The 14,774-nt window shown below is 48.8% G+C and overlaps 2 long non-coding RNA genes across 2 annotated transcripts; both read left to right on the top strand.

Annotated features, from left to right (window-relative positions):
- Nucleotides 1-405: 405 nt before the first annotated feature.
- LOC131516083 (uncharacterized) lies at nucleotides 406-3,948 on the top strand. Its single transcript, XR_009263847.1, has 2 exons — nucleotides 406-2,148; nucleotides 3,757-3,948. It is a non-coding gene; the product is annotated as an uncharacterized LOC131516083 (long non-coding RNA).
- Nucleotides 3,949-6,568: 2,620 nt separating this feature from the next.
- Nucleotides 6,569-13,847, top strand: LOC131516082 (uncharacterized). The gene is made up of 2 exons (XR_009263846.1): nucleotides 6,569-11,988; nucleotides 13,305-13,847. It is a non-coding gene; the product is annotated as an uncharacterized LOC131516082 (long non-coding RNA).
- The last annotated feature ends 927 nt before the right edge of the window (nucleotides 13,848-14,774 follow it).

The following is a 14,774-nucleotide window of genomic DNA, read 5'->3' as shown; positions in this document are numbered from 1 at the left end:
TGTCAAATGGTTGCATGTTCGGGACAAGCTTGATCGTGATTCATAGCACCCACCGATAGTTGGGCCCTACAGGCAGCTGGGATCCCTCTGCCTTTTGGGCTGAGAAACAGCCAGTTAGCACAGTGGCTAACTGTGTCAAATGGACACAACAGAGGTTGGCAGAGTTTGCCTTTAAGCCATCTGATAACAGAGCCCGCTCCTCCTCCCTCCAGAGCTCGTCACATTTCTCCTTGCTGCAGGTGCCAGCTGGGATCTCTGCTCACTCCTTCCTCCCTCCCATCAGCCTTCTCCCGCAGGCCCTCAAGGGGCCTGTCCCCGCGTAGCACCCCTCCCAGGACTGTGCATTCTGCCTTTCTGGGGCTGCTCTTGACCGTTGCCTTCAACCGCCGTTGGAATTTTCTCTCGCTAAAATTCTCAGCAGTTGGTGTCCCGGTTCTGCAGCCAAGTGGGCTGGACTATCATGCCTCAAGGACGCGGTCCAGACCTTCGTGTGGGGACCCAGCAGTGAGCATGCTGGAAATGCCCAGTGAACTTGTTGATAAATGATTCAATTATGAACTTAATTCCCAGCATGGGTTCTGGGCCAGTCAGGGCTGCATATGACACCCTCTTGTCACTGCCTGATGATGGTTTTCCAGGGGCTCTGTCTGCCTTAGCTGAGGAAAAACTTGATGTAGTGGCCTTGCCAGGCCCAGCAGATCATGTTTTTGGGGCCTGGGAGACTTTGGCCCCCTCGTATGGCCCCTCTCCTGTCCTCCCTGGGCTCTTGTGTGTGTCTTTCCCAGCAGGCACCCGGCCAAGTGCATTCAGCTCAGCGATGGGGCAGGGCTGTATGGAGATTTATGTGCTGAATTTAATAACATTTCTCCCTTCTCAGGGCGACAGAGGAAACCAGTATCCCCAAGGTGGAGGTGTCCCCTTCCCCTGGGAGCCCTGCCTCCTCACAGGCTGCCATGCTTTGTTGTCCCTGTGACTCACCAAGTGTGTGCAGAGGATGGAGGGTGGGCAGGGGCTGGGAGGGGCTGGAGAAGAGGCCGGTCTTGCTTCTGACACTCGAACTCCTCAGAATTGCCACCCGCCCTGTGTGTCAGCACTGAGAGGGCATTTTAGAGATGGACAGAGGCCTGGCCTTTTCCATTTTTTGAGTACCTTGAATATTTGAAAAAAGAAGAAAAATGCCAGAATTGGTACAAAAAATTGTAGGTGGTATATTCTATTTAGATGCTTAATAAAAAAATGCTTCTAAACACTTATAAAAATACAATGGCTAGGAGGACCCTCATTTGGAGAGAATGATTCCATAGATCCATAGACCATAGATTCACAGTCTATGATTTGAGGTTGTTTGTGGATGAGATTCAGAACGCGTGGCTCTCCTGGTCCTCTGCTCCCCTTCACCTCCGTGTTAGATATGGGTGCCTTTGGCGGGGCAGTGTGGGGGGTCTCCTGCTGGAGGGCTCAGGGCCCCACTCTTCTACGGGACAAAAGCCTTCAGATCAACCTTATGCCCCTGGGGAGAGGAGTGGTGCCCTCAGGCTGGCCTGGCCTGGGCAGGGAGGGTCTCCTTGCTGGGCTGGGGTGAACAGCAGGTGGAGGGACACAACCTGAGTCATCCGTGGGACACGATGCCCCCTTCTCCTGATGTCCTCTTCCTCCAGCCAGGGGCTCATCACTGGGGTATCTGGGTTACCTTGGTTACGACATGGGAAAAGGAAATTTTGCGAATGGCTTCTCCTTGGGTGCTTTCAGACTTAAGAAATAGCTCCATCATTTGTGGCCAGCTTTCTGCTGGTTTCCTTCTGTGATGATAGCAGCCGCCAGTTCGCCTCATGACATGCCTACATCAGCCAGGCATTGTGTTAAGAGCTGAAAATACAGCACGCTGGCTGTCCTGGGGGCAGGGGAGCTGACCGTTGACTTGGGAGAAAGGCACAAGTGTGTGAGTCACCTCCATATAATGAAGTGAGCACTCTTCTTGGATTATGACAGAACCATAGAGGAGAGCCGCCCACCCAGGGCGGGGCATTCCTGAGAAGGTTCTGGAACAGAGAGGGAGGCTGAGCTGAATCCTGATGAAGAAAGCACTTAGCCAGGCTGGAGTGGGTTGTGAGAAGATCCAAGGGACGGGGGCACCCAGCTTGGGTCGAGGTATAGAGGTGTGACAGAGCAAGGGTTGAGAAAATGGGGGCCTGAGTATCCAGGAGTGGGAATGAGGGGGCAGGGGTCTTATCTCTCAGACTGGTGAGGAGCAAGAGAGTGAGGGGGTCCGGTGGGTGTTTTGGATGAAACTCTTTAGTTGCAGTATGAAGAGACAGATCTCAGTGGGGGAAGGGGGGGTAGGGCTTGACTGGAGGAGGTAGATGATTGTATGTGTAGGGGTGGCCCTGGGGAGAAGCCATCAAACTAAGAAAGGAACAGAGTTGGGTGACAAGGTGTCTTGTGGCCTCAGGGGCAATGGAAGGGAATGTAGCTGGGCCAGGCTGATGTTGGGCATCAGCACTCAAGACCCTTCCATAATAGGAGTGAGGCAGCTGGGAGGGTGAGAGGAGCAGTGGAGAGGAGAAATCCATGGGGACAGATGTGTAAGGGACAGGGGTAGGAGCCAGATGGGGGCAGGGGCTGGGAATGGGGGAGAGGAGAGCTTGGTGGAGAATCCAGAGGGCACGATTGGGTGGGCTGTCCCTCGTGTACCCACTTGGGCATTCTGTCCCACCAGCAAGTGCAGGAACTCTGGGGTCACTGACCTGAGGCTTCAGGGTTGATATCTCCCTCCAGTGCCTGCCTAACACTGTGCCTGACACACAGTAGGTACTAAATTAATGTTAAGTCCACTGAACACAAATACAGCATGGAGGCCAGTGAGAGGAGGGCTGGAAACATCCAGTGGCTTTGGCAATGGAGGCGGGGCATTTCTGGGGAGTGTTTCTGGGGGACAGGTGGAAGCGGAAACCAGATTTCTGGGGAGTAAGGGAGGAGGTGGAGGAGGCAATTTTTTTGGGTGGAGTTGGGTGAGTCAAGCGGTGAGGAAATAGAAGACAAGGAGTCTGTCTATTCTTTCTAGAAGCTTGGCCATGACAGGAAGGAGAGGAAGGGCAAGACTCATGGTTGAAGCACTTTTCAAACATTAACAGTAGCTTTCATTGCTTCCTCCATCCCTACAAAGATTGCGCGTTCCTTATAGAAAAGCTAGGAAATGCATATAAGGAGGCAAAAAAAAAAAAAAAAAGAAAATCACCCGTTAATCCCATCCATTGGCAATATACGCTGTTAAACCTTCCAGTCCTTGCCTTCCAGACTTTGTTGCTGTAGTTTTTTTTTTTTTTTTTTTTAGTAGAAATGGGTGTCGTGCAGCACATTTCTTACTTTGCGACATACCTTTTTCACTATCTCTTGTATAACTTCCTCTGTCCGAGCTACTATTCCTCCAAAACATCCTTTAAAATTTTATCTATCTACCTAAATGGTCCAAATGGTTCAAACCTCAACACATACAAAAGAGGATTGATTCAGTGAGAAGTTGCCTTTTATTGCCTGCCCCTGAGCTACCGAGTTGGCCTTGGAGGCAACTGGTATTTCCTTCTTTTGTCCAATATGGTGATTAGATACTATTCCAATGCATGTGTCTTTCAAAACTTATTTAAACAACTTCTCATCTTAGATATTTAGACGTGACTTAGTTTTATTTTGCTATTATACATCAGGCTATAGTAAGTCTTCTTCTAGCTAAATCATTGTGCACATACCTTGTCTTCCTAGACTACATTTCCAACAGTGGGAGTTCAGGGTCAGAAGGTAGAATGACAACTACAGAAAACTTTAAATATCAGGTTTTCCCTCCAAGGAAATCAACGTCCATTGGCGTTCCCCTCCGCAGAGCATGAGAGTCTTTCTATCCCCACCTGCCCCTCCACCTGTGTTATTAAAACTCACTTCCTCCACCTGTGCCAACTCAGTGTTTTTTGTTTTGTTTTGTTTTTTTTATTTATTTATTTATTTATTTTTGGGACAGAGAGAGACAGAGCATGAATGGGGGAGGGGCAGAGAGAGAGGGAGACACAGAATCGGAAACAGGCTCCAGGCTCCGAGCCATCAGCCCAGAGCCTGACGCGGGGCTCGAACTCACAGACCGCGAGATCGTGACCTGGCTGAAGTCAGACGCTTAACCGACTGCGCCACCCAGGCGCCCCTGTTTTGTTTTTTTTAAAGGTGCACGCGAGGGCCTCTAACCGTCACTGTGAGTTGCATTTTGGGAGAAACAAATGGCACCATGGGGAACGATAGGGGACCAGGTGTTGCAAAGGCAGTTCTGAGCCTGGAAAGGGCTGACCTGGTGGGAGGACAGAGAAGATTGAGCTGAGGAGTGAGCTGGCTGGCTTGTCAGTGAGCACCAAGCCTGGGGACAAGGCCCTTCTTCATTTCTAGAAACCCCGCCCTGGCCATGAGGAGCAGGAGGGCCTCCAGAGACCTGGAAGAATTTGTGGGTGAGGTCCAGGGACAACTGGTATATGGTCTGGGCTGTTTTTTGTTCTTCTTTCAAGAGGCAATCCTGTGGGTTCTTTGCTGACAGCATCCGGGGCGGGGTTCCAGGAACAGCACGGAGCTGGGTGCATGCTCTTGGGTGAGCAGAGTCCGCCTCTCCCTTGACTTTGCCTTGGGGTGACTGCATGTGGCCTTGTGCTCCCAGATGCAAGGCTGCATGATTCCCGATTGGGGAAGAGAGGCAAAGGGCTGTTAGAGACACGCACCCAGCTGGAGCGAGTGCGGAGAAAATCTGCTTCACCCTCATTCATACATTCCCGGGCTTGCAAGGTCAGCACTGGGTGTCGGATGGGCTGTGTTTCCTTTCGCATTCACCCTTCCTTAGGGACCCTCTGGAAAGTCCCTGCTTTTCCCATGCTGCCCCCAAGGGGAGCTGCTTCTCTCTGGTTGTTTTGCATACAGCAGACACCAGGCCTTTCTCCAGATTATTTAGTGTGTGTGTGTGTGTGTGTGTGTGTTTCCCCAAAAGAGAAAGAAAGAAAATCGTTTGGTTTACAGTCTGTAGTTACTTGTCTCTGGGTTAGGATCGCTGGAGGTTGCCCCCGCCTCGCGTCCAGCTTGACTTCCAAGTTTCTGAGGCCACATTTAGCCCCTACTCCCCACCCCTGAGCTCCTTCAAGGACTGTCAACTCCCTTGAAATTGACACCCCAGAGAGTTGGAATGGGAATCCTCACTCCCTGTAAATTTGGAGTTGTATTTTGTTGCTGCAGCTTGCTCATTTCCTGGTTATTCTCATGGATAATTCTTGGGTTATCCATGAATTGGATATATATGTATAGATATATCTTCTTTCCCCCCACCCCAAGGCCCTGTTTTTGTGTGTGTCAGGCATCATTTCCAGAGAGCCCACACTCCACCTAGATTCTATATTGGTCTCTGCATGCGGGGTTTAGGGCCACTGTTACCCAATTACCACAAACCGGTGACTTAAAACAACAGAAATGTATTGTCTCACAGTTCTGTGAGTCAGAAGCCAGAAGTCAGGGCATCAGCAGAGTTGGCTCCTTCTGGAGGCTCTGAGGGAGAATCTGTTCCATGTCCCTCTCCTCGCTTCTGGTCGTTGCTGGCAACCCGTGGCTTTCCCTGTCTTGTAGATATATCACTCCAGCCTCTGCCTCTGTCTTCATATGGTGTTTTCCTCTCTGTATGTGTCTTTGTGTGTCCTCTCCTTATAAGGACAAAAGTCACTGGGTTTTAGGGCCCACCCCAATCCAGTAGGATCTCACCTTAACTAATTACATTTGCAAAGACCCTATTTCCAAATAAGGTCACATTCTGAGGTGTTCTGGGTAGATATGGATTTTCAAAGGTCACCGGTAAACCCACCACAGTCTCTTCACCTTCCGACCCTTCCTTCCACTGATCCGTCCCATGCACCTCACCAGAGCCATTATTCTCAAACCTTCTTAGCAGGAGAAACCAACTCTTATGCCAAAAATCTCCAGTGAATTCCCGCTGCCAACAGAATAAAGTCCTATCTCTTTAGCTCAACTTCAGAAGACTCACCATAGTGTTGCTCCAGCGATCTTTTTCACGTTCCTTTTCTCCACTCTCCTTCACACATTCTCCAGCTGTATCTGGAAGGTCTTCTGTGGCATGGCACATACTGTAAAGGGCTCTTGTCTTCTGTTAGGGCCTCTGTCCCTTGCCTAGATGCTCTCCTTTTCAAGCATCCCTGTCATGTCATAGCCTTTTTTCTCTGATGAGAACATCCCTGGCCAGTCGAGATCAAGGGCTCAGCGCTGACCACAGACCGACTTCGATGCCACCCCCTTCCTTCCCCCATCCTCAGTGACGAGCGATGCTACTCTCTGCCAAGTGGAATTTTTTTTTCAACGTTTTTTATTTTTTATTTTTGGGACAGAGAGAGACAGAGCATGAACGGGGGAGGGGCAGAGAGAGAGGGAGACACAGAATCGGAAACAGGCTCCAGGCTCCGAGCCATCAGCCTGATGCGGGGCTCGAACTCACGGACCGCGAGATCGTGACCTGGCTGAAGTCGGACGCTCAACCGACTGCGCCACCCAGGCGCCCCTCTGCCAAGTGGAATTTTTATCCAAAGATAAGCCTGTGTCTAATACGTCTTTGGGTCTTTGGATTGGAAAATGATGCATTGAATCTTGCGACTTCTTGGCAAATGACTGTGGGTGCCGCTGCTGTGAGCACATGAGGGGGGTGATTTGAATCTGAAGTGACCAGGATGCTCATGGGTCAGTGCATGAACTCCATGCCTATAGCCCCACTAGGTCTGAAGCAGATGAAGATCCCCTGTGTGGAGATGAAATGAGGGGAAGGAGAGAATGGCTGCTGTATTGAAAGTCAAGGGCAGTGGTCTTTCAAAGGAAGACGTAGGAGAAGCAGATCCCTAAGGTTGGGTACTGAGGGGCACTGGGCTCAGTGGGAAGGGTTGTAGTGATATCCAGCAGGCCCCTTCCCCATCCTCCCTGATGGACGGTTGGTGAGCAAGATGGCAGGTGGGACAGGGCTAGGGAGGGAGGTAAAATGGAGACCTAGGGTACAGTGAACAGAATGGGTTCCAACACCTTTCACTTCCAGCTTTCACAGATGCCCTGAACACTTGAAAGCAACAAGGAAGTTTTCATTCCAAAGAGTGATGCTGGTGTCTTTTTCTAGCCCCTCCCAAGTGGCACTGATTGACCATTGGCAACTGGCTCTTCAAACTCTCTTCCAAAGCATTGCATCTCTGTGTAGACACATGAGGAATGTAGTTCCATCTGGAAGCAGGTTTCCTCTAAACTGTCTTGCCTCATGTGCTCTTTTTCCTCTGCTCATACCTCAGTCGCATCAAAGCCCCATAGGCATTGTCCCTGGGGATCAAGAAGCAGTCCACCCCAAAAGGAATAGCAGAGACATAAAGAATTGGAGTGAGAGAGAGTTCTGGGCAGATGCTCAAGGTGTGGGTGGCAGGTTGAGCCCACTGATTTGTGACATTCTGCATTTCAGGTAGTGGGACATTTCTAACGTCAAAATCTTTGAAACCACCAGGGCTTTTTCTTGCTGGGTCTTGGCAATACTCCTTCATGTCATAGGTTTAGAAACTCAGGCTAAAGAAAGTACCCATGGAAAAGTGCCTGCCCCTGGAAATGTTTATGATAGCTCTGCTCCTTCCTCTATTGACTCATAACTCCGCATGCATGGTCTCACCTGGCTGGGCTCAGAAAATAGTTATCTTATTATAAAAACAGTAAACCCTTGACTCCATTAAATAATTAAAGCTTCTTAGACATCCCATCTAAAAGGTTTCCCATTTTTCTTCCTGACAAATTACTAATTTGTGCATTTCGAAGCAGATGGATTTAGTCAAATTTCCTTTGTCAGTAAGTATTCTGTGCAATAAATGTTTCCAGGTCCTAAAGGCGACTTTGCTCAGGTTCAAGCCAACAACCTCCACCCCCCAACCAAACAAAAAGGAATGACCCCAGTTTGAGTTAGTCGTATCCATATACATGAAGAATATCCATGAGTTTGAAATGTTTTAAGAATCAGGAAGGGTGGGGGAGAGGAGACAAGAGGAAAAGGATGAATTGCTTATGATTCTGCTCTTAAGGAGTGATTTTATGTCACTGCTCCCTGCTACTGGAAGTTGCCATCCACCTCTGACCAAAGTACAAAGAACATTTGACACAACATAAAACATGAAAAGAACTTTCAGTGGCTTAGTGTTCTGGCTGTGACTCAAATGTGCATGCCCAGGCAGGCTCCACAGTGGAGGTCTGGCTCCATTGCTCTACTCTAGGAGGCTGAAGCTGATGTGGTCCATTAATATCACTCTCTTGTCAATAGCAGTTTCCATCGATGGAAGCTGGACTGATCCAAATGTAGTCTTACTTCTGAAACATCCAAGGATTCTAGGTAGCTGCTTCTGTGTTTCTTTTTCCAACTAGACAGTGAATTCCTTGAGGGAAAGGATAATGTCCATTTGGTTTGCATCTGTAGACATCAGCTCAGTAATTGGCACATAAAGGCACTCTGATAAAAAAAAATTTTTTTTTAATGAAATGGTTTAAAAACAGCAAGATCCTCTGTAAAAGTAGGACATTATACTCCTCTAGTTTTCTTCAGAGCATATAAATATTTGATAGGAGGTTGCACCAGGACTGGGATTCTGACTCCTAGTGGTGCCAGGATCTGGGGCTCTGGGACTTAGAGACAGAAGAGATGGACCCCTGGTTCCGTCAAGGACAAAGCTGATGGGAAACTGGCATGGGTGTTAGGAGGGAGGGTGAATTAGTTTCCTATAGCTGCTGTAACAAATTACACCAAAAGATGAGTGGGTTAAAACAACACCAACTTATTAGCTTAACCATTCTGGAAGTCAGAAGTTCAAAATGAGTCCCCCTGGCTAAAATCAAGGTGTTGACAAGTCTGTGTTCCCTGGGGAGGCTCTAGGGGAGAATAGTTTTCTTGCATTTTCCCATTTCTAGAGGCCATCTGCATCGTTTGGCTCATGGCCTCTGCCTCCGTCTTCAAAACCAACATCTTCAAATCTCTCTCTGACTCTTACCCTGACCCTCCTGCTTCCCTCTTTGACTTATAAGGACCCTTGAGATTACATGGGGCTCAACTGGTTCCCCATCTCAAGGTTACCTGATTAGCAGTCTAAATTCCATCTGCAACTTTAATTCCCCTTTTCCATGTAACATAACATACTCACAAATTCTGAGGAGTAGGGCATGGATGGCTTTTGAGGGGAGGCATTATTCTGTTTACCACAGAAGGGCACCTGGGTGGTCATGGAGTCCAGCATCCTCGTGCTACACTTGAGGAAACTCAAGCTCCAAGAGTTTATTGGAATTCCAACTGTTTTCCTCCACAGGAGAGTTAAGCTCACTCTAAGGCCCGACCGTCTGCACCCAGAGCCCTAAGCAAGACTCAGCAGGAGGCCCCTGGCCTCCTCTTCCTCCAGTTCTTTCTTCTACACCTGTGCCTCATTGCTTTCCCACCCTGTCCAGGGGAGGGTGCCAGGGTGTGTGTGTGGGGGGTCACAGTACACCTGACCATGTCCAGACTGGATGGAGAGTGGCCATTTCATGGGGCCAGAGAATGGATTGGACGCATCCATAAGAGCCCTGTCATTTTGGCAGAAGCGTGAGCTCTTAGAAGTACAGCTTCTGGAGGGAGGGGAGGATAGGTGATGGGTATTGAAGAGGGCATCTTTTGGGATGAGCACTGGATGTTGTATGGAAACCAATTTGACAATAAATTTCATATATTAAAAAAAAAAAAGAAGTACAGCTTCTGGAGCCACCTGCGTGGCTCAGTGACTTAAGTGTCGGACTTCAGCTCAGGTCATGATCTCACAGATCCTGAGTTCAAGCTCCACATGGGACTCACTGCTGTCAGCTCAGAGCCCACTTCAGATCCTCTGTATCCCCTCCCCCTCGCCCCTCCCTCTCCTCTTTCTCATAAACAAATAAACATTAAAGAAAAAAAGAATGGGTGTCTGCATGGCTCAGTTGGTTAAGTGTCTGACTTTTGATTTCGGCTCAGGTCCTGATCTCATGGTTTGTGTGTTTGAACCCTGCATTCGGCAGGGCTTCTGCGCTGACAGCGTGGAGCCTGCTTGTGATTCTGTCTCTCCTTCTCTCTGTCCCTCTCTCTCTCTCTCTCTCAAAAATAAAACGTTTTTTAAAAAAAAGAAAAAGAGAAAAAAAAAGAAGTACATCTGCCAGTTGCCTAACTAGGACACTGAACTCAAGGGACTTGGGGCCTTAAGAATCTGAAAGCCTGTATTGTCCTTACTAGGAAGTCCATAAAAGGGGGAACTAGTGGGTGATCCCCAACTGGCTGGTTCACAACTGACACTGATATTGCTGCTGGGGCCGCTGCTGTGGGTTTCTCAGCCTGGAGACCCTGTTGGACCATGGCCCATTCTTGGCAAAAGAAGGTTCCGGCTGCCGAGCGTCCTTTGAGTAGATGCTGGTGATTCTGGCTCCAGAGCTCAAGTTTAAGGCAGTAGGTGGTCCAGGAGGCACAAGAGCAGGTCCCCAGTCAAGGCCAGGGCCAGAGGAGAAGACACAGGAGGACTTACTGCATGAGACATTTACTAGGAAAGAGCAAACCACCATCTGGGGGAGCAGAGGACCAGGGGACGGGACAGGTCTTATTCCTAAAGTTCCCTCCTTTCATGTCACTCCGTTCTGTGTAGCTGGCCAGCCCCTTTACCTACACCACAGCCAACAAAAGCCTCTGGCCAAGGACACGAGGGCCCAGGACCTTGCTTGGAATTCCTCAGAACCCTGGGATGCAGCCAGTCTGGTGGGGGGAAGATGGGGTGTTAAGGGTGGATGGGACCACTGAGGAAGGCAGACCAGGCCTCTGGAGGCGGTTGACATGGCTCCGTGAAGAACAAGGGGACCATGGCCCCCTCAGCGTAGGGCTATAGAGTTCCCCATCTGTCTCCTGGCAGCTGACAGGTGGAGACAAGAACCCTGACCCGAGAGGTGAGTGAAAAGAGAAGCAAGGTATCTTCACCCAGGGGAGAGCCCATGTCCTCTGGCTGAGTGCCTGGCGAGGTTGGGATCACCATGAGCAAGTTCTACTTTGATTGAAAGTCTCTAACCCAGGATTCTGGACCAAAACCTCAGCATCCTCTGAAGGAGACACAGCTGAGGATCCGAAAGGGCAGAGAGAGCTTGCGAGGAAACGGGTGCAGGTGAAACTGGGGAGAACAGGTGGAAATGGGTCAGGGATGTGGCTGAGGCTGAGGTTGGTGGTTCCAGTGATGATGGAGGTCGAGGAAGATGACGCGTTGGGGATCAGGATGTGCTTCTGAGACACAATATCGAGGAAGAATGAGGTGGGGGTATCGATCAGCCTGAGGGATATTCCTTCTGCAGATGGGCAGTGTTGATGGAGCCCTGCCTTTTCAGTGGTGCTGAAAACTGGGCAGCCCCAGGGAGGAGAGAGGCCTTGTATACTTTGTCTACACCTACAGCTGCAGACAAGAAGGCAGGGCACCCGCCTTTCCCCAGAAGAGTCAGTTGAGAAGGACATAGCCGCCTCCCCTAGGGAGGCCCCTGCTTCCTTCCCGTCAGGGCCCTCCAAAGGCTGCACAACCCAGGCCCCCAGAAGTGAGCCCCCCTAATGTGTAGTGGAAAATGAATCCTAAAGGAAGGCCAGACTGCCACCTGACGAGCACCCTAGACTGGATGTCACTTGAAGCCTCCTGGGGCTCTGGCGCCCTGTGAATCTCTTCCTCTTGGAACCTGGGCAACAGCTATCTAGTGCCTTGCTGGGCCCCAGGCTCTCCTGCCAGCAGTGCCTGAGATGGGAAGACTGAGAGCTAAGATTATCCTTTAGGAACTCAGTGTTCAAAAATGTGCCATGACCCATGGTGGCCCTTTTTCTCTTGGGGCTCCAGAGAGCTTCTGAGCTGGACAGACTGGAATAAGAGAACCCAGCAGAAATGGAGGGAGAAGCAAGAGGTAAGATCTCTGGCTGAAATGAGGCTGTTGGGGGGCAGCCTCTAAGACACTCTTCCTGGTGGGTAAGAGCTGAAGTACTCCAGAAAGCCCACCCAAGGAAGTCCCTGACCCCTGGGCATGGGACGGCCCCTTTGGGACTGATGAGTTCATCAGGCTTTGGCCAAGTTTGTGTTTCTCAGAGGGACCATGGCCAACCTCTGGTGCATAACTGTCTATGAGTGGAGACTGGATCTTGAACAGAGAAAAAGTACTGTGGGCTCTGGAGCAAGGAGAACCCCCAAAGATATGGGATGGAGTCTGGCATTTCTGGGAGCTGGAGCAGGCCTGGGTGGGAAATGCCAGTGGGTGGCATGGTGTTACGAAGTTACTTCTTCCCAGAACTTATGAGACATTGAATTCATTTCTAGAATTTCTGTCCTAAAACCATGAGTTAAATGTTCTGTGTTTTTTGTTTTTGTCTTTTTGTTTTGTTTTGTTTTGTTTCTAACCCAGTTAAGCACAGGAGTTTGATAATGGCCATCAGGTAATGTGTTTGGAAATCTGGTCTGCGAAGACCATCATCATTATATTTTAAAGCGCTGACGTGTATCTAAATGGCTATATTTTCAGATGAGCTTGAGTATGATTTGTCAAGATCTATAATGTCGCCATGAGAACTGTAACCACATCAAACCTATGGATTCACTTGGGAAGTGAAGCCATTGTTGTTGGATCTAGCGTTTTCAATTCAGAGCAGCTTGCGTAGAAAGGCAGAAGGTAGTGGTTTAGAACACAACCTCTGAGCCTCGCCGCCTGGGTTTGGGTCTCTACTTTGCCTCTCTGGCCTTGGGCAAGAGCCTTAAGATTTCTGTCCCTCAGGTTCCTCATCTGTAAAATGGGGATTAATCCCAGGGTTATTGTGAAGATCAGGTAAGTTAATAGATGTAAAATATATAGAACAGTGCTTGGCATGTACTAAGGACTCAAACGTTAGCTACTATTATTATTTCTAATTTTATTTTATTTCAGTTCTTTAAAAACTGCATTCCATTTTTGTGGATTCTGCAATGCTTATTTAATTTTATTTTATTTTATTAAGGAAAAATTACTTCTTCCTTTTTTTCTGACCTGACAGCATGCCCAGGAAACAAGGTGGTTTGTTTTGGGGCTGAGGATTCTGGAAAGATGTTAGGAACAATACACGGGAATGTAATTTTTCAGTATCCCTAATCTACACTCAGCCTTAAGCCCTGTGCCCTTTACAATGGTGTGAGCTTGGTAAATGGTCGATAAATAATTTCAATACATTCACCAAAATCATTTTTGGTTGTTTCTAGGTCCAGAGTCTGGGAAAATGTCATTGGAAAGTAGCTAGCATGGAAATGTGAGTTTCCCGCCCTCTACTATTCTGATATTCTCAGGAGCTGGGAAGCTGGCATAAAAAATAGTCAAGGTTTTAAAGCTGCAATGGACTATATTCTGTTTCTTTCAAAATTCTTTTCACATCCTCCCTGGCAGAGAGGCCTGCCTGCTTTCCTATCAACACTGAAGAATGTATAGCAGCATCTATATATACACCCTGAGGTGTGCTCCCAGAGCCTGATGGTTGGAGCTGCCTCCCTGGCTCTTTCTTCCCATTGATGGAATGGTGTCTGTAAAAATGTTTTGAAAATATGAAAAGTGGCAAATTGGCCTTCATGACAAATAGAACTTAATGTAACATATTTTACACGTTAAATCTCCACGAACAAAAGTGATCTCTAATGTTTTCTTTCTCAGGGCAAATTCCTTGGCATTTACATACCTTCAGTGTTTTACTGTGATCCTGGCTGGTGGGGGGGGGGGAGTTATCATAATAAATAAAACAGCTTTCACCTGTATGGAGCTTATGATTTATCTGATAGCAACCCATTGTATCTCACCCCCGAGAGAGGTGGGGTGCAGGTGATGGGGAAGAGGTCCTCATGTTGCAGCCCCCAGATGGAACCTGTTTGACTCCCTCCCCTAATCCCCCAACTCCCTGCTCCTCCAAACCCTGGGCTGTTAAGTGCTCCTTTGAAGGAGAGGGAGTCAGAGGTATAGGAAATACCAGCTTCTGAGACTTTGATGGCTGAGCCCAGTATGGTCTGGGGTGTCTCTCCCTGAGTTAATGGCATGGGGACTCCCCAACAGCAGTTGACCCAACTGATCCACTCCACTGTGGGAAAAGTAGGCTCTGCTTCTCCAGTGTCCCAAATGGGGTGTGGGGTGGCAGTGGGCACAGGGGACAACTGTTGAGGCAACTTCGACCCTTTGACACCCAGGGTTGCTTTGGACAGAAGCTGAAAGGAGGAGAATAGAAATGCACAGGGTTTGTGTTTTGCACTCCCCCCCATCCCCCATTGAAACAGTGAAATTGGGAGGGGGAGAAAGAAGGGACAGGGGACAGGCTTGTTTATTTTATTTTAATTTTTTAAAGTTTATTTTGAGAGAGAGAGAGAGAGAGAGAACAATAGGGGGTGGGGCAGAGGGAGAGGGGGAGAGAGAGAGAATCCCAAGCAGGCTCCTCACTTTCAGCCCAAAGCCTGACTCGAGGCTTGATCTTACGAACCGTGAGATCACAACCTGAGCCAATATCAAGAGTTAGATGCGTAACCAACTGAGCCACCCAGGTGCCCCCAGGCTTGTTCATTTTAAGGAGAGTAGAGTGGAATCAGAAAAGATAGTCTCATCCAGATGGTAGTAAACACGATACTGTTTTTGAGTGCTTATTGTCTGCCTGGAACTGGCTACCTGGTACTCATCCCGGGTGTGAATTTCTCAAGTTG

This window comes from Neofelis nebulosa, chromosome 7 (genome assembly GCF_028018385.1).
Source record: "Neofelis nebulosa isolate mNeoNeb1 chromosome 7, mNeoNeb1.pri, whole genome shotgun sequence".
NCBI lineage: Eukaryota > Metazoa > Chordata > Mammalia > Carnivora > Felidae > Neofelis > Neofelis nebulosa.
The sequence above is the reverse complement of the archived record's forward strand: the minus strand, read 5'-3'. Positions and strand labels throughout refer to the sequence as shown.